Below are 22047 nucleotides of genomic sequence, written 5' to 3'. Positions count from 1 at the left end.
AATCCAAAAATGGGGAGAAAATGGGGAAAATCCATCTGGAGGCCAAAGGGGTGGGAATGGCTGGGATTTTGTGGTATCCAAAGGCTCCTGTGGATCCCGGCTGACGGCTCCGTTGGGAATTTCTGCTGTTTGGGAAGGGATTGTGATGAGTCACCCTCCAGCCAAAGTTCCTGCTGGGAGGAAAGGGGGGGCCCAGCAGGGAGATTTCCAAACATGGCAATGTTTGTTTGGAATTCGGGCTGAAGGAGAGGTTCTGCGAGATCCAGAGGGAAGATTGGCTGAGGATGAAACCTGCTGGCTACTGGATATCACCAGAAATCCAGGGGGAAAAAAAATCCTGGGATTGCTGCAAAGCCCAGAGCACACGGGGACAGAAACAGCTCCAGCAGTGCTTTCCTTCTCCATAAAATCCCGGAATTATTGAGGCTGGAAAAGCCCTCCAGGATCATTGATCCCACCTTGTCCGCCCAGAGCACTGAGTGCCACATCCAGGTATTCCTTGGATACCTCCAGAGGTGGAAAATGCACAAGAAGGAACCACCAGGAGTGGGATTTTCCCTGTTTGGCCCATTCCAAGGGGATTCTGTGCTGTGTTGAGCCAGCCCAGATGTTGGGAATCACCTCCACAGCTGGCCCTGAGCTTCTCCCAGAATTCCTGTCTGAGCTCCCAAGCCAAGCTCAGCAGCACATGCTGGCTCCAAGGCATGGAAAACCACAGGTGGGATAAATAGGAGCAGGACAGCAGCCTCAGCATCGTTCCCTATGGAACAACGGCATTCCCTATGGATCAGACATCCCAGCTGCCAGCGGGGAGCAGGACAGGGAGAAGGGGTGGAACACACAGGAAAATGGGAATTCACCGAGGGAATGAGGATTGGAATTTCCTTCTCTGCTGGGAGAAACCTCTCAGCCCTAAAATCTCTTCCAATGCATCCCAAAATGTGAAATCCAGCTGGGAAATGCAGGGTGGGAACAGCAGGGATATTTTAGGCTGAGGTTAAGGCAAGGACTGAGCCGTTCCAGCAGGAATTCCCAGCTGGGAATATCCATGGGGACAAGGAATCAGCACTGAGCTCCCCCAGTGAAACCAAAGCAATTCCAAAACAAGGTAAAAGGAGGAAGGAAACTTCTGGAAAAATCTGTGCTCCCACATCAGGATGAATCCAGCTGCAGGGGTGGGAATATCCCAGATCCAGGGGTGGGAATGTCCCAGCTCCAAGGGTGGAAATATCCCAGTTCCACGGATGGGAATTTCCCAGCTCCAGAGGCAGGAATCTCCCAGCTCCAGGGGTGGGAACATCCCAGATCCAAATGTGGGAATCTCCCAGATCCAAAGATGGGAATCTCCCAGGTCCAAAGATAGGAATATCCCAGATCCAAGGGTGGGAATCTCCCAGTTTGCACAATGGAATCTCCCACACTTTGATATCCATGGATTTCCCACACTTTGGGAACTCTCCACTGCTTTCCCAAATCCTATTCAAAGTTACAAACGGATCCAGCTCCTTTTCCAGGAGGGAACGAGGGGTAGCATGGGACCTGTGTCCCTGTGTCCATGTCCCTGTGTCCCATGTCCCTGTGTCCCATGTCCCAGGCACACCTGGGTGGGAGCAGAGCGGGATCCCAGCGGGATTTGCAGCAGCAAAGGACAGTGGATTGCTTGGGAAAAATCCCAGAATGGTTTGTGCTGGAAGAGACTTTAAAGCTCACCCAGTTCCACCTTCCACTATCCCAAGCTGCTCCAAGCCTCATCCAACACTTCCAGGATGGAGAATCCAGCATTTCTCTGGGAATTGTGTTCCAGGGCTCCCCTCCCAGCCTCACACAGATCCTGTGGCATTCCAGGCAGATCCAAACACCAAATCCCTGGATTCAGAGGTGGCCACGGCCCTTCCCAACCGAGACCCCCCCAAAAGAACTCGGGGGAACCCCAGCAGGATCTCGGTGACTCCAAAGGTGCTCTGGGATGAGCTTTGCTCTTTCCCAGCCAGGAATTCCCACCCTGGCAGCATTCCATGAGCCAGGGGGGCGCTGGGATCCAGCTGCTCCCACTCCCACGCCGGGGTGTGGCTGGTGGGAATCCCACTGGGCTGGGCCTGGAATTGCCAGCAGGAGCTCAGGGCCACATTCCTGTGGGTCCCATCCCCGCGTGCAGCTGTCCCTGCCCCTGTCCCTTCCCTGGAATCACGCACGCAGGGTTTGGGATGCTCCTCAGGGACAGGGATCCAAGCCTGCCCAGCCCTTGGCTGCCGAGCATTCCCGCTCTGCAGACACTTTGGGATAATTTTCCACATTTTCCCCTTGGATGGGAAACCTCTGCACGCAGAATTCCCCCATGCTCCAGCCTCTCCCAGCATTTTCCAAGCTGTGGAAAAGAGGAGCTGTGTTGTAATATAGATATGGCTGAGATTTTAATTTTTTTTTAACGTTGAAAGGCTGAATTTTTATTTGCATAGCTTATATTTATAGGAATATTAAAAGGTACTGAGTTCAATTTAATTAGTCAACAATCTACTAAAATTTATTTTATTGGTTAATAAATAGTGTATATGTTTTATTAAAATTTTCTCTTTCAAGGTAGTTCATATTTTTAAAAATTAATTTTCACAGATTTTTTTTTTTTTATTTTTGGAGGTGTAAACTGTTTTTCTTACAAGAATAGATTGTTATGTAAACTAATTTTCATTCTTAGAATCTTTTTCTAATGGGAACTTAATAGTTTACCCATTAACTCAGATAAAATAAGCAAGTTTAATTTTACAAAATTTCTGTTTTATGAAGTTGGTTTTTTTTCCATGTAAAACAGAGCTGAGTGCCCTGGGCTGGCTCTGCTCATCCCCAACCCCAGCACATTCCTTTGGGGACACCCATGGAGCGGCGATTCCCGGGATGGAGAAGGGGACAGGGACACCAGCAGCTGGCCAGGAGCCGTCCTGACACTTCCCACATAAAAGGAAAGATTCCAGGAGGAATTCCAGCGGGGGGGGAACTGAACCCTCGCTGTGACCTTGAGATTTTCCCTGGCGCAGCCAAGGATTAAAGCGCCCGCTTGGATTTCTGTGCCTGGGACAATTCCAGAGGCTCCGGGCTGTGCCTGAGGGTGGGAATGTCCGAAATCCTCGTCCTGATCCCATTCCAAAGGGTGCTGCCTCCCACCGAGCCAAGGGATGGATCCCTTGGGATTTGTATCCCATCCCATCCCATCCCATCCCATCCCATCCCATCCCATCCCATCCCATCCCATCCCATCCCAAATCCAGGTGCTCTACACCTTTCCCTATGGAAAGAGGATCCCTGAGGGTTGGGTGCAGAAATTCCCACCCTTACCTGGGGTAATTTTTTTCCCTCCCAGCCCAGTTTTTGCTTCTGGTGAGATCTCCCTGTTCCTGCCTTTCCCAAACTCTCCCTCCCTGCAGCACCTCAGAATTCCATGGAATTCACCGGCATGGGATTTTCCGTGCCCTGTTTTAGAAGTCAAGACAAAAAAAGCGATTCTAGATCTTCTGGAATTCTCTGAGCCTGCTTTTCCCTCTGACTCCTGGAAAAAAAGTAGGATGTTGCATAAATCCTTCTCCTGTCTCCATGAAGAGATCACTCCTTAATTCCCACTAATTAATTGGGAATTCTGTCCAGCTTTAATCTCATCCATGAAATCCATGAGGATTCCCAGAATTTTCAGGGATGAACACACAGATATCCAGGCAGGATCCTGCTCCTGCCTCCCATCCAAATCTCCCTTTGGAGCAGCATTTCCAGCTGGGAAGAGGCAGGACAAGGATGGAAAATCCATAGGGAGAAGCAGCTGGGATACCAGAGGTTTATCCCACTTCACACCTGCCACTTCCCAATCCTTATTTTACCAGGAAAAATGGGAAATTAAGGAAAACCAGCAGCTTTGACAACTCAGCTGGGCTGGAAAATGAGGATGCTCCATGAGCCAGAGGGTTTGGAATACTTTTCCTTTTGCTCTGTTTTGCTAAAGGGAAGATTCCTCCTCTTGGAAATGATTCCACAAAGTGGGATCCTTCCAAGTGTTGCCTTATAAGTCCCTGTTTTCCAGAATTTTATGGCTTGGGAATTAACAGATCTCTCATCTGGAATTTCCTCCCTTTTTCCCCAGTTCCCTCCTTAACCACTTCTAAGATATGCAGGAGGAAAAACAGGGAATTTGCTGCTTCTTCCACTTCCAGGGATTCCACAGTGCCCCAGTGCATCCCAATATTCCCAGTGATGGGACATGGACATTCCTCACACCCCTCAAATCCCATTCTCAAAATTTCCAGAAGTTTCACTTATTTAATTTTTTTTTAATTCCCTAAGAGGGTGATTAAAAAAAAAAAATTCCCAGCATTTTTCCCAGCGCTTCCCAGATTTCCAGGGCACATTTACTTCTTTCCACTTGGAAAGGAAAACCAGGGGAGACCAAAATGACAGCCTTGGACTTCAAAGGATGTCCTGACATCCAAAATCGCTGGCTTTGGGATTTTTTTCCAGGACAGAAATGCTGGATCAGGCATTTTCCCTCCTCTGGATGCCAATCCAAAGGGATAAAGCTGACACAAATTCCATATTTATGGCTCTGAGCAGCTGGAGAGAAATTCCCTGGATCCAGCAACTCCTGGAGGTGCTGGGAATGGGGATTAATTATCACCAAAATTTTCCCAAAGAAATCTTGGATCATGGAAATGCTGGAATTATCCTGATCCTGCCCTACAAACCAGCTTCAAAACTGCTGCTCCCTCCTAAAGATCCCTGGAGGAGTTGGGAATCCAAGCCTGGATTTGGGAATCAAAGGAACTTTTCTGCTGTTTTCCAACCCCTTTGGATGTGCCAGGATGGGAGACCAGCCATGGAATTGTCAGATGCCCTGGGGGACAGAGGGAATGCCGGGATGGGGACACCACTAATCCAGGGAAATCCCAGCAGCCGCCAGGCTGGATGAGGTTGGAATTCTTGATTTTGGGGTGGAATTCTGGGAGATGCAGCAACCCCTGGCAAAGCTGCATTCCCACCCTGTGCTCCATGGGAAAAGGGGGATTTTTGGGATATCCCCAAAGGCCCGAGCAGCCCAGGTTATGTTGATCCCAGACTTTAATCCCAAACATTCCATGCTCTTTTCCCTCTCCATTCTCCCTCCTCAGCCTTAAATCCCATGGGATTTGTAGCTGATTCCCAAATCCCAGTGGGAATAATGCAGGGTTTTGGTTGTGGCCAAATCCTCATGTCCCAACATGTTTCAAATATCCCATCAGCATTCCATTCTCAGTGATCCCATCCCTTCCCGAGATTTTTTCCCCAGGAAAAATAACATGGAAAAGCAGCAGAGGAGAATTTCCCACCTGCTGAGCACATGATTTCTCTTGGAAAACACAGAAATCCGTGATTTTCCAGCAAACACCGGGAATGTGCTGGCGGTGGTGTCGTGTCTAACGCAAAGTGACATCAGGAATGTATTCCAAGAGCAAAAATATTCCCTGTTTTCCAACTGGGACAAAGCCTGGCCTCGTTTCAATCCTGCTCCGACCTGGCTGTGACCAGCGGTTGAACTCCTGGGAAAAGTGGAGCAGGGAAAGGCGGGAGAGAGGATGGAAGGATAAAGGGAAAAGAAAAATCGGGGGGAAGCGTGACAGGGGAGCAGTGACAAGAGATTTTCTGGGATTTAATGGACACAGCCTGGGAAAGCAGCGTGGAAGAGCAGGAATCCCCCATCACCCACAGCAGCAGGGATTGTTTTCAGGGATAAACATCCCATTTCCAGGAAAAATCATCCAAATCCAGCACCTCCACAGCCAAAATGTGACTTCCAACAAAGTTTAAACCCAACTGAATCCAACTCCAAAAGAAATTTGCTTCCCCAGGAAAAGCCAGGATCAGTGGGAAGCTCCAATACCAAACTACGAACAGCTCCGCATGTTCTGGAATGGGGATTTCCAGAGGATCCGAACCCAAATACTCCCAAAATCCTCAGCACCATCATCCCATGGGAGACAGGAACCAGCCTGGAATGAGCCCAAAGAATCCCTCCCATCAACAAAATTCCAGCTTTTCCCAAAGTCAGATTTGAAGGATGTGTGGGAGAGGATGAGCCAATAAAATTGGATTTTAAGATGCTTTTCTTTCAGTGAACCAGCCAGAAAATTCCTGAAAATGGGAATTTGACTGAAATTTAACTCTGGGGTGAAATTCCCAACTCATTTTAAGCAATGATTTCCTCTCAGTGCTCACTCCTGGGATCTCAGAAGGATTTGGGAAAGGATCCATTGTTCTGGAGAATGGGATGCTGCATGTCCAGGGGATATGGATGGGACTTCTGTGCCAGAGGGAAAGTTTAGATGGAATATTGGGAAAAAAATTCCTGCCTGGGAAGGTGATGAGAGCCCAGATTTCCAGAAAATCTATGGCTGCCTCATCCCTGGAATTGCCCAAGGCCAGGTGGGACACTTGGAGCACCCTGGGATAATAGGAAGTGTTGGAAAAAGAGTTGGAAAAAAATGATCCTCAAGGCCCCTTCCAACCCAAACCATTCCATGATTCCATGAATTCTCCATTGCCAAACCCCAAACCCCAAATCCCCATCCCTGATGGAACAGCCCGACTTTCCTGTTGCTCCAGAGGAAATGATCCTATTATTATCATCCCTGGCAGAGCCACCTTTCAAATGCCAATTCCCATTTCCTTCCCTGCATTTCCAATCCCGGGATAATCCAAGGATCAATAGCCCAGGGATGCAGAGGAAGCTGCTCCCAGTCAAATATCCAATAATTATTGGATAACTCGGCCTCCGGTGGCTCCGACGTGGGTGGGTTGCCAGGTTATGCCAGCACAAAACTCCATTTCCAGAGGGGAAAAAACTCTCCCCAGAGATCAGGATTTATGGTTGGAGCGGGATTTTTCCATCCTGTGAAAACAGGGACAGGAAGGATGGGAATGATTTGGTTTTCCCACTTCTCTTCCAGCTTTTCATCCTCTCCCTTAGGACACAGGGAGCTGATATCCATGGATACAACACTGACATATCCAGGATCAAATCCTGCCCTAATTATCCCAAATCCACAATCCTGGGGATGGTCCCATTGAACTGGGAAGCTTTGGATGTTACAATGGCTCCCTAATTCCAGACTGGTTTGGAATTGGAAGGGATCTTAAAGCTCATCCAGCTCCAATCCCAGCACTTCCCACTCTCCCAGGCTGCTCCAGCCTGGACTTGGACAACTCCAAGGATCCAAGGGCAGCCACAGCTTTTCTGGGAATCTGTGCCAGTTTTCCTCAAGGATCAGCTCTTCTCTGCTCACACACTCACAGAGCACAGGGAATATTCCTTTTCTTTTGTGATCCAACCCCAGAAAATCAGGGAATTCTGGATGCACCATCTGACTCTGCCAGCAGGAATTCCGAGTGCGATCCCTGCAGGTGCTGGATTTAGGATTGCACAAAACACGGATCCATGGAGAGATAAATCACCAGACGTGGGAGCTTTGTACAGACACCAAAAAAAAAAAAAAAGGGAAAAATGGGAAAAACTACTAAAAATGCTCCAATCCCAGGAACTCCCGCATTCCAGAGGTTTCCCCTTTCATCTTTCCAATACAGCCACAGCGAATTCCCAACAAATTCCAGGTGGGAGTTTGGACATGACAAAAGCACTGCTTGGGATTCCAAATTCCCAGCGGCTCCTAATTCCAGCTGGAGGCTGTTTCTGGAGCTTGGAGCTGCAGAAATCCTGGGATGCTGCCACTGTTTAGATTGGAGCCCTGCTGGGAAGTTTCTCCTGGAAAAGCCCCATATATGGATGACCCAGGGAGAACAAAAGGCAAGGAAGGAGCAGGATTTGGGATTCCTCAGTCAGGGAATGGGGCTGGATGTGTCCTCCAGCTCCCTCCAGACCATTCCCAGCATTAACAGCTTCTCCCTCCTCCCAGATCCCGCTAAAACTGTCGAAATTCCAAAGTTTTCTACGTTTCCCCTTGATCCCCGGATCCATAAATAGCTCTGGCATTCATGTGGCACGTCGTGCCTGTGGAAATTGGATTGCAAAGGAAAATTGGCCGGAGTCCTGGTTGAATTCCTGTTGTTATCCATCTTTTCCGATGTCCTTCCCTCCAAACCCCATCGGAACTCCAGCTGGAGAAGCCGAGTGAAGTCATTAGGAAAGATTTCCTGACAAACCTTGGGAACACCGAAGGGTTCCGGGCATTTTTCCCCTTCCATCAGATAAGCTCTGACATCTCCATGCTCTTCCCAAACTTTTCCTTGGAGCTAATCCTGCTCCTGTCCTGCCCAGAGCAGGGAAAGGCCAAGGTTTGTGTAGAATCATGTGGTTTTATCGGGGATTTATCAGATTTTGGAGGAATTTTGCTCAAAGAGGGAAAAATTGGAACATTCCCAGAGTTCTTTTTCATCTAAAAGCTTCCTCCCTCCCAGGAATGGGGAATGGCTTTAAACTGGAAGAGAGGAGGTTTCAATGGATTTGGGAAGGAATTCCCAGCTGGGAGGGTGGGGAGGGGATGGAATTCCCAAAAAAGCTGTGGCTGCCCCTGGATCCCTGGAATTGTCCAAGGATCAAGTTTGGAGCACCCTGGGACAGTGGGAGGTGTCCCTGGCCATGGAATGGGAATGGAGGAGCTTCAAGGTCCTTTCCAGCCTAACCCATTCCAGGATTTGGGAATTGAACAGGAATATTCTGAGGGATCTCTGTTAAATCCTCTTTGGTCCCTCCAAGCTTTCCTTTTATTCCCAACCACATTTCCAGATACTGTTCCACATCCACTTCTTCCCAAAATCCCTGACCACGGACAGGAGCACCCATCCGTGAGTCTCTCCCAGCAAAACCAAATCTCCGGATTCCAGCAAAAAGTTTCCTGCCATGATCATCCCAACATTCCTTTCCATGAATCCCCTTCACATCCACGTTATCCCTGTATTTCTCCCACTGATTCCCACAGTTGTTCTCGGAGGATCTATGGATCCATATTCATCTTCCCATTAAAAGCCTGGAAGTGTTTTCAGGAAAAATTCCTGAAAAACTGACATGAAATGAGGATCATGGAATGTTCTGGATCTGTTCCCGACCCCCAGGATCAGCTGGAAAGGGAGAAGGTTGATCCGGGGGATCCAAGATGGGATCGGCTCCGTTGTTTCTCACGCCCACATGGAGATTTTAATTGTCTCCACAGAGTAATTAGTGTGGTCACTGTCCCTGTGCCAGGCCAAATCCATGGATTTCTTATTTTCCTTATCCCAACACCAGCCTTTCCTGCTTAACACAGGGAGGAAGGAGCATCCAACCATAAAAATCTGGGGAAAAAGGAAAAACACCAAAATCTCAAAATCTGACAAGGAAATTGAGATTAAAAATTAATAATGATGGATTTTTCCATGAAATACATGGATACAAACGGCATTTGGGAGTCCAGACCCACATCTGGGAATGTGGAAGCTGTCCAGGATGTTTGGAGTCGGCGCTGATGTGTGGGATGAGTGACGTTGGATTGGGGACACAGAACGGGATCAAGCGATCCCAATAATTTACTGGGAATTAATGAGGCTGCACGGATCGAACAGCACGGCCACATTCCCATGGTACTGCAAATGGATCAGGAATGCTGGGAATATCTCCCCTAATTCCTCTAAATCCTCTTTCCCCCTTCCATTTAGTGTGGAAGAACTGCCTTTTCCAGGAGCCTGACCCGTTCAATCCCTCGAAATTAGCAGGAAAAGGAAATTGGGATCCATGCAGTTCATGGAAAAAAGTTCTCCAGGATGGAACGCCCAGAATGGGAGGGGATGGAGCCAGGAAGTTTCACTGATTTTTGAATTTTTTAGGAATTTGGATTTTGATCCTTGGCTGATGATGCTGGAAGAAGGACGGGGGCAGGGAGCAATTCCCAGATTTATCTGGAATTCAAGTGAAGTCAAGGGGAAAGGACAAATTTAATCAAAATATTCCATTCTGCATTTCCAGCCTGGCTTTTAATTCCAAATCCCAGAAAAAAAAAAAAAAAAAAAAAGAAGCTTTAAAGCCCCTCCCACACGGAATGCAATCGTCCCGGAGGAAAAAAATAAAAGAGGGATTAGAGCCTGAGGCGCACGGATATGGATTATTCCATCCTTTGGCAAATGGAAAATAAATCATCCCATTGGAGCCAGAGCCACGAGGGCGAGGGAGGGGGCAGAAAAACGGGAATGATCCTATGTGGATTTATTTCAGAGCATCCTTGGGATGGATCAGCTTCCCACAGGATCGAGTGATCCCAGGAAAGAAAATGGATTCAAAAAGGGGGGGGGGGGGGCGGGGTTGGAGGGAACAACCAACAAATTAAATGGAAAAATCCAACAATGGATAATTAGCAGATGGAAAAGCAAAGCTGCAATTTAGGTGTCTCCAAAGGGAAATCCCAACAAGTGGCTCAGTGGATTTATTTTCCCTTTTTCCTTTGATCTCGCTGGCTGGGAGGAGAATTCCTACAAAACTGGAGCAGCCGAGAGCAGGAAAAAGCCGGAGCGGAGACTTTCAGAGTCCCCCTTCTCCTGACCCTTCTTCCCACCCCCAGGACTCATTAAACAGGGAAAATCCCACGGGATCCAAAGGTTCTGGCAGCGAACACACAGAGATGTTTTCCAGGGCAAACGTTGGGCCATAAATAATGGATCAGGAACGGGGCTGGAATGAATGGATTTATCCCCTCTGGAACACCGAGTCAGAGGAGGCTGGGATTTCAGTGGATTCCAAGTAATCCAAGATTTTTTTTAGGAATAACCTTCTTTTCAAGGATTGTCTTTTTCAGGCTAACTTCTTAAGTCAGGTGTCCATTCCCAAAAATTCCACATCATCCCAAAACTCCCCCCAAAATTCCAATACCCTGGATTTGTGGGACAGTGATGGAATTTGGGAACAGCTCCCAAATCCAACTCCAAAATTATCTCCCTGAAATCATTGCTGCAGCATTCCTGGATGGATTCCAGAGCTTTCCCCATTTTTCCCCGGCAAAGCACGTGGAATCCTGTCCTTGGATTTTCAACACAGCCACGGCTCATCCCAGGATGACAAACCCTTAGGACACTGAGGCAAGGGTTTCCTTAGAATGACCAAATCCAGGGATTTCTGGGATTTGGTCTGGTCCAGGCTCCTCTGAAGGCTTTGGCTCTTTATCGGGATTTTGCCAGGGCTCCTTTTCCCAATGTCCAATCCATTCCTATGGAATGTGGACAGACCTGCCACCAAATCTTCCCTTCGAGGTGACATCCAGCCCTGTGTCCATCCGTGATTTCCTCTGGAATTATTTCCTTCTTCATGAACCAAAATTCGATTCCCAACCTGAAATCCCGATTATTTCAGTGGGGAGAAGAAAGAGTGGGAAAGAGAGAAGTGGTTTTCCAGTAAAATCCTGGATCTGGCAGATTTTGAGCCACACTCATTCTGCCTCTGGAGAGGCACTGAGGAGGAGCTCACGGATCCCATGGATCCCACGGAGCTCACGGATCCCATGGATCCTCTGGAGCTCACGGATCCCATGGAGCTCATGCTGTGTCCCATGTCACAAATCCAACTTGGATTCAAGGACATTCCCAGCTGGAATCTGCTGGAATGAGGTATTGGGATAAGGGAGGATTTGCCTCTTGTTTGCTTCCACTGATTTTCCACCTTTCCTTTTCATTCCCACTTCTCCTCGTGACCTTCCGTGGAGGACGGGCACAGATACAAGAGCTCCCTAAATTCCATTATCTTCCCAAAAATCCCACCGCCTTTCAATCCAGGCCGCCTGGATTCCCAAATAATGAAATTTCCTGTCAGGATGATATGATCCAAAGTGACACTGGAGAAAGAAAGGGGGGAGGAAAAATAAGGATTAAAAAGGGAGCCAGGGAGAAAAGGGTTGTCCTGGCAACTGGCGATTCCTTCCCAGCATTCCCAGATTATTTCATGGAATGAATGTTTTCCAATTAAATTGATAAAAGGTGGAATTTAGCCAAGGGTGACCGCTTAAGCTTCGGTTGGAGAAAATTCTTTCGCCAATAATTGGAATGATTTTTTTATCATGAAAGGATTTAATCACGGCCTAGATTTGCTGGAAAAGCAAGAATCCCATCTCTTTTTTTTTTTTTTAATGGAGCCAATTTATTTTCCCTTTAAACAATCCAAGAGGAAATAGGGAATAAAGCCTAAATCAGCCCCTCGGATTAGGAAGGAGCAGCTGTGAACCTCTCCCATGGAATGATCTAATTCCAAGGTAATTATCCTGGATTTTTAACGCTCCTCTAAAATCCCAGCATCAGCGTTTTCGGGATTGACAGGCTGGGAATTCACGCCAAGGAGCCAAGTGGGAACCAGCAGTGCTGCCCAGCTTCTCCTCCAAGGTCAAGGATGCCAGAACATCCTTGGAAAAGCTGCCAGAATCCATAAATCTCCCTCAAATCTAACCTTTCCTCTCCAGGGAATCCGGCACGGAACGGACACAGAAAACGGTGAGACCACACCAGCTGGAATGGGGGTTCCAGGAATCATTTTGGAAAAAGGAAGAGCAAGAACCATCGAATTGGGTTGGAATTCCCTAAACATCCTCCTGCTGTTGGAATAGTGCTGATCCTCCCGGGATTCCGGGGTGGATTGAGCCGAAGCCTCTGGAAAAGGCTCTGGAAAAGTCAATTCCAGGATCTCTGGAGATAAACAATCCAAATTAAGATCCAAATATTCCAGGCTCACTAGCAAAGCCATCCACTGGGAGAAGCCTTTGGAAAACAAGGAATCCACTGGAAATGGCCACGGGACAGGAAAACTTTGGATGATGACTCCGAGTGAGCTTCCCTGGATTGAAAGAGAAATGGACCCAGCTTTCCTTGGAAAAGCAGCTCCTCAGAGCACTGCTCATCCAAAGAAATCCATTTGGATCCAAATCCATTTGGATCGGGAAGAGGGAAGAGCTCAGGCTGGGAGTCAGGAATTTCATGGAATCTATCATCCAAAGGCAATGCAGGAAAAAAAAAAGCGGAATTTTTCAAGGGAATGAGCAGTTCCCCCCACGCCTCGTTATCCTGCCAAAATTCCCACTTTTCCTGGGATTTCCTCCCAAAATTCCAAGGCCAAGGGGAGGGAGAGGAAGAGGAGGCAGCAAACAGCACATGGGAGATGAGGGCTGGATTTGAGATGAAAAACTCCCATAAAAAAAAGACAGGATCGAGTTGGGAATTTTTGCTCCAAGCATTCAAAAAAAGCCCTCTGTGGAGTAGCAGGAATTGTTTTCCCACTAAAAATTCCTGGGATGATGGAGAAAGGAGCTTTTTGTGCCCTTGCAAGGCGGTGGCCCAGGAGGGATCAGTGCCATCCGTTGCCATGGGAATGATATTCCCAGGAAACGCGGCTGGAGGTGGAGAGGAAACCCCAGAGATCCATTAGCAACAGCTTTCCATGGCAACGGCTCCAAGCTCATTAATTCCTCCTTTCCTACCCCCCCCATCCCAAAAAAAAAAAACCCAAACCCAAAACAACTTTTCCTGGGCGTGGGGTGGAAAATCCTGCGGGAATTTCACAGGGAATGTGCACGGATGAAGGAACAGCACCGAAAATCCCACTTATGTCCCTAAATCGCCTTTGCCAACTGGGATTTCAAAGAAAATGGGGATTTTAGGGATAATTCCTGGGTTCTTTTTGTGGCCTGAGAGCTGCTCCCAAAAGGAAAAAGATTTTTGAATGAAAACTGAGGAAAAGCAAAAAATTCCGCGGTTTTCTCCCCCACCCCCTGTGCCCTCATATCCTGCAAAGTCCCAATCCTTGGATAAATTTATTCTTCCTGGATTCAAACTTGGAATTTCCTAAAAAGAAAAAAAAAAAAAAAGGGTTGGGAAAGGTGTTCCAAGAGGAGCAGGGTGTGGAAAAGATGGAAAAAGGGAGACGAAGGAGGATGAGATCCAAACTCTGCTTTGGAATTCCCTCGTGGCATTCCCAGGAAACACAAAGTGCTCCTGGAAAATCCCCTGGCTGGAGTTTTTCCAGGAAATCTGTCTGTCCTGTGGATATCCCAGTTCAGGTGGGAGATGAATGATGGGAATCTGACTTGGAAAAGGCAGGGAAGGAAATGGATTTTGATTTAAAGATGTGGAAAATTCGCTGCTCAAACAAGAAAATTCCTGGGAATGAGGGAGCAGAATTGTGTTGGGAGCTGCTAAAGGGAAATTCCCTGGAAATTCCACACTCTGGGATCAGGCAGCACAGGGAATATTAAAATATTCCCATTTTTCCAGCCCAGTTGAACTTTTCTCCATGATCACCTTTTGTTCCCAACTGGAATTGAAAGGACAGCAACATTTGATCCCTGAATCACAAAATTCCTGGGAAATTCTGTCCCTTCCATACTTTTATGCCTCTTTCAATCCCCAAAATTCCAGGCAGGATTCAATGCATGGAATTTGTGCTCAGCTCAGCTGGAATAGAGCCTTTTCCTCACTTCCTTTTCTTCCTATTCCACAGGTTTTCCCTCCAAATTAAACCTCTAGAATTCAAAAACCTTTCCCAAATCTGTAGTCTCCCAAAGCAGAGCCAAACCCAACCCCACTCCTGGAATTTTTCCTACAGAATTCAAGGAATTAGGCATGCTTGGAATGTGAAGTGTTCTGGAGTAGTTTTATAATGATTGGGATTTCTCTCTGAGCCTGGTCTGGGACACTGGGAATGCTCTGGGATAAAAGGAATTTCCTGGGAAACCAGGAATGTTTTGGGATAAAAGGGATGCTCAGGACACCGGGAAGGAAGGTGGAAAGTGCTCAGATCCCAAGCACTGACCCCAGAAAGCATTGCTAGAAAATCTGGGATACCTGGATCAGATCCAAAGGATTTGGGTCTAACAGTGGCAATTGAGGGGAATATTCCAGGATCCGTATTCCAAAGGCTGGGAGGAGCTGCTGGGCCACCAGTTTGGGAACTGGGATGGAGCAATTCCAGCCATTCCAAAGGGAAACCAACCCCACCCCTTTGATGGGAATTCCAGGATTCCTGCCATTATCCCAAACTTCTCCAGCCCTCTGCAAACAGCATCTAGAAATTCATGGATCCACCAGGATGTAAATCCAAGCATTGAGGCCATCCCAAATAATTCCACATTTATCCGTGTTTCTTCCAACCATTCCCGGTAATACTTATGGACCACTGAGATCTTCCATGGATAAACCAAGCTTTTCCCAACATCCAGACTAAAGGAGCTTGGAACAGGCTCATGGTGAAAAAAACAGAGCTTTGGGAAAAGCACTTGGCTTCCCAACCCTCTGGAAAGGGCAGCACATCCCAGAATTCCAGAGAAACCAACCCCACAGGACGCGCAGCCAGATCGAGCTCATCCCTCTTGGCAGCCCCAGCCCCGGAGCCTCTTTAGGGATTCTGGTCCAGTGTTCCCAGGCAGACAGAATCCCAGGGATGTCTGGGGCAGCAGGAATTGTTGGCACTGGATGGCTCCAGGAGCCATGGGAAGGTGCAGAAATCTTGGAGAAAATCCAGCAGGAGCTGGGATAAGGACACGCTGCCGGGCCAAGAGCATTCCTTGATGTTTTCCTGATCCTTGAGTCTCCCTGATTCCCAAATCTCCCCGTTCCCAACTCCCTGATTCCTGAATTTCCCCAATTCCCGAATCCCTGATTCCTGAATTTCCCCAATTCCCGACTCTCCCTGTTCCTGTGTCTCAGGAAATGCAGGGTTAAGCCTGGCTTAAACTCAGGCCTGAGGCGACTCCAGCAGGGATGATCCTGCTTTTTTGCCCTTGTCTCTGTCCCAAGGGAAGCTGGAGATGGATTTGGGATACGTGGCAGGTTGGGATTAAACAGCCCCATCCCACCTGAGTTGGCAGCCCTTGGAATGAGCCCAATCCCAAAGAATTCCCATTTGTGGCACCAAATCCCACATTTTGCTTCATCTCCCATCCTTCCTGCCCTGTCATTCCCAGTACAGGAAGTGTCAGTTCCTCCTTGTCTCCATGTCCTCAGAGACAGGAGCAGAAATCCATGGATGCACCTGTGTTCTCATCCCAAATCTCCCAGGAATTCCTGGGACAGCAGGAAAATCCAAACAAACAGAGGATCAAAGAGTTTGGGTACAACGAGCTGCACACAAATCCCACGGGATGCTCTTCTCAAAACATCCGTGCTTGTCACATCCATCCAACATTCTCCATCTCTCGGGAACGGGGCTGTTATCCCAAAAATCCACGCTGCAACTCCTGCTTCCAGCAAGATCTCCCAGGATTTTTCATATCCGGGCAAATCCTCCCTGCCAGGATTGAGGGAAAGGGACTGGGAGCAGTGACCCCGCTGGAATTCCCACTCGGAATAGCCCCGCACACACAAAGCCACCCCATTCCTCTGGAATTCCAGGGAAAAACAGCCAAATACTGGGAGCATTGTGAGCTCACACAATTCCCATCTGTCCGTGGAAAGAAGGAAAATGAGATCCCGGAACCGAGCGTTTCATCCGCTGCCAAATCCCTGCTCCTGCTGCACTGCCCAGACCGGATTTTTATCCGGGAATAAAAGAGGGAAAATAGTCTTTTCCAGCTGCTTTTTGTCAAAGTTTTCCAGAACGCTCCATAGTGACCATTCCCAGATTTCCAGAGAGGTCGGGAAGAGCCCTGGACAGGGAGCTCATCACCCTCCGATTCCCTTCCCTTGTTGCTTCAGGAAAAGGATTGGAAGTTCTAGAATTAACTCCGGGTGGGATCATGGAATAACCCCAGAGTAACTTCCCTCCTATCCCAGGCAGCGAAATATTCCCTCTGAAGTGCCTTTTCTGTAAAATCCCAAGGATTGAGGGATTGGGGATTTAGGGATTTGCCCCAGGCAGCAGCAGCTGCTGCCTTAAGAATTAAGAGCAAAATCTGAGTTTCCAACATCTGTGTAAATATTCAGAAAATATTCCTTGCGTAAGGAATTCCAGCCTTGGAATGCTGGGCAGGTGCTCCAGGGGATTGAATTCCGAGGGTTTAAAGGAAAACACACCTGGATGGCTTTGGATGGACATCCCTGGGATTCATCCTGAATTTCCAGCAGCTTGAGGAGATTCCAGACTGGGAATCAGGGGGGAAATCCAAGGAAAACTCTGAGTGGGCAGCAGGAGTTCTTGGATGCAGCAGGGATTGGGAAACTAATCCCAAATCCATCCAATCCTGGGAGAAAATCCCAGGAAATCCCAGTTTATTGACTGCAAACAAGAGCGAACCCAGTTGTTCAAATGGAATTACCCCACTTGGAGCTTGGAAAAGTCAGGATTTGGCTCTCGAGGGAGAAGCCCGAGCCCCAAAATTTAAAGCAAGCTAATAACATTTTTCCAGTAAAAAATTCCCTAAAAAAAAAAAAAAAAGGAGCAAAACATCCCAGAGAGGCTGGATGGTCATTCAGGAAATATCCACAGAAAATTTGGGATCCCACAGCCCTGAATCCACCCCTAGGGATGAGCTGGAACCTCAGATCTACTGCATTCCCAGTTCAACTCCTGGGATACACTGCTCTAAATTTCCACAGAATTTGCCATCCTGAAATGCTGGAAAACATGCCTGGGCTCAATTCCTGGACACATCCCAAAATTCCAAACCAAACTCCAAACTGGAATGGGATTTGTTGATTCCCAGCAAATTTGAGGGGAGGAACTAAATGCACCTGGAAAAACCAAGTGGAGTCTGGGATTTCCATGGATCCATGCATCCATAAATACCACGGAAAATGGGAATTAGACTGCTCTGAAATTAGTCTGGAATAGGGAATAAATTGTGGATGTTTTCCAGAGGTTATGAGGAATCCTCAGAAAAATCCAATGGGATGCACTGGAGTTTGAGCTGGAAGGGATTTTCAAGGAAAACTTCAAATAAATCAGGACAAGAGGAAAAAGCAGTTCCGAGACCACCCTGGAATCACTGAATTCCTATTTTCTGGGAAAAACCCTGGACTTGGAGATGCAGGGATGGATAACTCCGGAATCCATTGGCACTAAAACATGGATTAGGATAAAGGGATCCTAGCAAAGGCAGAATTCCCAGTGCTGTGCCTCCCATCCCTCCTTCCCATTTTCCCAGTTTTCCAGAGGGAAAACCCCTTGGAGGTGTCCTGGGATGGATTCCAAACTTTCCTCCGCATCAGAGCCCATCCGGGGTCGTATCCATGACCCAAAACTCCGGGAGATTCACCCCTTCCTTGCTAATCCCAAATACTCAAGGAAACCCCACCTGACATTCCAGGTTTCCATGGATCCGCTCAGGAAAAGTCAGGGAAAAAGTCAGGGAAAAGTCACCCTCCATTACCCTGGAGGGTGGAAAATCCCAAATCCTGATGGGAACAGTACAAAACGCCACCCATGGCCCTCCAGGAATAAACAGATGTAGGAGATCCAATTCCAAGGAAAATAAGGAAGTTTGCTCCCAGTTTTAAGTGGATTTAAAAAGAAGAAAAAATTAAATGGGAAATTCAAAGTACAGCAGGGAAGATCCAGCTGGGTTTGAGGGAAAATCCCATTTGGATCAGGGCTTGATCCCAGAAATGTTGTTTGGGTTTTTGGTTTGCTGTGATCCGTGATTTCGGGGTGGGAATTGGGATTGGAGGTGACCCTGGAGCTCGGGAAGAGATTTCTGCACTCAGAAAATCCAGGAATAAATCCAGGGAATGCCACTGCACAGCAGAAGTGACACCAGAGTGTCCCTGCTCGGATTAATGGAATTAACACCCTCCTAATTAATTCCCCCACACCCCAAAATCAGCACTTGTCCTCAGGAATTCCCAACTGGAATACGTCAGCAGCACAAACCTCTGGAAGCAGAGGGGGAGGCAGCGCAGGATCCTTTCCAGGATCATTTTTCCAGGTTGTTCTCAACATTCCCGACGGCAGCGGCGCCGCTAAAACCCCAAAGTGCAGCTCCTCCATCCCCGTTTTCCCGCTGATGCCTCCGGCTGGGAATGTTTCCCGGGAATGCTCCCGGCTCTGTAAGCTGATCCTGCCCCACCTGTCCCCTCCAGAACCCGGCTCCAGCTTTTTTTAGCCATCCCGAAGCCTCCCAGTGACCCCTTCCTGCTTAAGCTCCACACAAACCACGTTTTTTGGGAAGATTCCCACCTGCTCTGCGCCACAGGGCTGGGATAGCTCCGATTCCTGAAAATATCTGTGAGGTTCTTGGAAAATCTGGGTTGGAGAGGGAGATTCCCACAGGATTGATTGGGTGGAAGCACAGTTGGAAATGCGGGTGCCTCATCCAAAGGCAGCTCCATTCCAAGAGCATCCCATGGGATTGAAGCTGCTGGAAATTAGACCCTGGGGCTGGAATTTCCTCCTCACAGTAGGAGAATTCCCAAACCAGCAAACACAGGAGAGGGGGGATCTGGGCTAGCTCGGAGTCCTACAAATATCTGGAGTGGCTGGCAGCTCTTGGAAAGGGAGATTCCCATGGGATTTATGGGATGGAAGCACAGTTGGAATTTTGGGTGCTTCATCCAAAGGCAGATCCATTCCCTGGATCATCCCAAGGAGCTGCTGGAAATTCCTGCAGCTGGAATTTCACAGGTGAAGAACTCCCAAACCAGCAAACACAGGGAAAAGAGGGATCTGGGAATTGGAGGGCATGGAGTGAGACCTTTCCCTCTTCCCACCAAGTAAGTCCCAGTGGGAGCAAGGACGACTTCCCCAGAAAAAAAACAACAAAAAAACCTCATCCAAGGAGGGCACCTCGGGAAGATCCAAGGATTTTGGGAACATTCCCAGTCGTATCCCTCCCTTCCATAAATCCTAAGGAAAACCCAACACTCTTTTTCCTGGTTTATGGATTTGTGCTTTGGGAAGGGCGGGAAGAGAATCCAGACCCACACAACCAGAAATTCCCTCTATGGGATCTTTCCCCTCTGGGAAAATCTTTCAGGAATTCCAGCCCTCAGCACACTGATCCAGCTGTGCTCCTCCTGCAATCCCCTCATCCAGCTGCTTCCCAAGTGTCCCACTCCAGGGAATTTTTCCCAAGCTCCAGGTTTCCAGGTGCCTCTGGTCCAACACACCCGGACCCAGATCCCACTCTGAGGTGACTCCAAAAATCCCAACCAGCTCTTCCCAAAAAAATCAATCAAAGGATTGGGTTATGGAGACTGGGAAAATGGGAATAAATCCCAGCAAGGAGCTCATCCCTCCTGTGACACCTCAGGAGCTTTGCTCTGCTGCCATCCAAGCACACCAGCACTGAAATCCTGGAATTCCATGGAATTCCCGCTTTGCTGCGAACAATCCATCCCCATTTCCAGCTGATGTTTTGTCGGATGGGGAAGTTCCGAAAAAGCTCTGCTGGGAATTCCCCACGGGGAAAATCCAAGCCCAGCCTGAGCACACCTGAACCCAATCCCAAAAAACCTGCCTTGGAATTCTCCTCCTACCAGAGGAGATTTCAGGAATGCCAAATCCAGAGACCTCCCCAAATCCAAAGGAAACTTTTCCTCCCACAGACTCCCAGAGTTTTCCAACACGAGCACCTGGATTAGGGAATAAATCCATCCTGACTCACTCCTGGCTGTGACGACACAATGCCCTTCCCAAGGCCAGCTCCATCCCATTTTTCCTTCAGGATTATCATTCCGTGGAATATTTAAGCATCAGCTCCTCCTTTCCACCCTCACACGTCAGAGTTCCCCCCTCAGGGCTGGAAATCCCAATTGCAGTTGTCCCAAATCCCATTTTTCCAGCATCCAGGCTCTCGGGAATGCTGGAATAAGCACCCAGGATGGCTCCGGTGATGTTAGGCCTGGCTTAACCAGCAAGGAGCACTTTAGGAAGAGGAATTTAAGCCCAGCTTTGCTGCAAGCAGAGACTTCACCCAACAAGACCAGAGCCAAGAAATCAGCTGGGGCCAAGGAGCTCCATTTTCCAGAGCAAAGAAATAGGGAAAGGGATTTTTTTTTCCCCCGACTAAATCCAACCCTTAACAAATCCCGGAGTGATTTTAGGAATCGCCACAGAAACCAAAGTTGGTCAACATTCTGTGCAGAACAAAAAGGAGCCCCAAATCCATAAAAAAGGTGGGATTTCCCCTCTGATTATTCCCACAGCTCCCAGCTCCAGGCACTATTCCTGGGAGGAATGTGCAATTCCTGCTGGGCTGGACGCTGGGAAGAACAAGGGGTTTGTGTGGGGAGCAGAGGCAGATCGATAATCACCTTATTAATAAATCATGGGGTTAATTAATAAATAATGGGGAGAGAGGCAGGCGGGAATGGGGGGGGGGGGAACAGGGAAAAGCAGGAATTCTCCACACAATGCCCGTGCTAAAAGCTCACTTCCCAAAGATTCCCGGCACAGCCTGACAACTCTCGCTCGCACCCAGCATTCCGGGGAAAATTCCATCTCCTGGATGTCACGAGCCAGAGGAAAACGCTGCTGGGGAGATTATTTAACATTCCTAAAGCCAGGAAAGGACACCGGGAACGGCGGAGATTTAAGGGATTCACTGTTCCCTTCCTTCCCTGCAAGTTACAGCAGAACAAAAGCGGAGGGGACTTTTCGGGAATACGCCTTTCCCAAAGCAACTCCAGCTCCATTTTTCCCCGTCGGGAAAGCTCCCGTGCACTCGCGGCTCTTATATAAACAGCGGAGGGGCTTGTCCCCCCCCCGCCCCGGCATTCCAATAAAATCAAGGTCGCCTTTGGAATTCCGATGATTCCCGTCCCAGAGAGCCGCGAGTGGAGTTGAAGGATTTTTTCCCCCCCCGGGAATTTCGAGGGGGGTGGTTGGGGAGGGGGAGGCGCGGCTCTGCACCCCCCGAGCGGCTCCGTCCAGCCCGTCCCGGACACTCGCACGGAGCCGCGGCGGGACCTTGGCGTGTCCGCCCCACGGGGGACACCGGGGACACCGGGGACACGCTCCCTGCTGCCACAAATCCCCCGTGTCCCCCCGTCCGAGCTGGCTTTGGGGACACACCGAGGACGCGCCGCTCCCTCCGTGGCATCTCCCGGGCGCTGCCGGCAGCGGGGACGCGCAGCTCCGCCGGGATGCTCCGGCCACGGGGAGGGTCCGGGGAGGTGTCGCGGTGTCCCGGGGGGTGTCGCGGTGTCCCGGGG

General features: G+C 48.7%; 1 protein-coding gene across 1 annotated transcript in view; it reads right to left on the bottom strand.

Annotated features, from left to right (window-relative positions):
- The window catches only part of CACNA1H (calcium voltage-gated channel subunit alpha1 H), a 160033-nt gene that overhangs the window by 137671 nt on the left and 315 nt on the right, over positions 1-22047 (bottom strand). The window lies entirely within an intron of this gene.

Source organism: Cinclus cinclus, chromosome 16 (genome assembly GCF_963662255.1).
Source record: "Cinclus cinclus chromosome 16, bCinCin1.1, whole genome shotgun sequence".
In the NCBI taxonomy this organism is placed as follows: Eukaryota; Metazoa; Chordata; class Aves; order Passeriformes; family Cinclidae; genus Cinclus; species Cinclus cinclus.
Note: the sequence above shows the minus strand (reverse complement) of the source record. Positions and strands in the feature narration are given on the sequence as shown.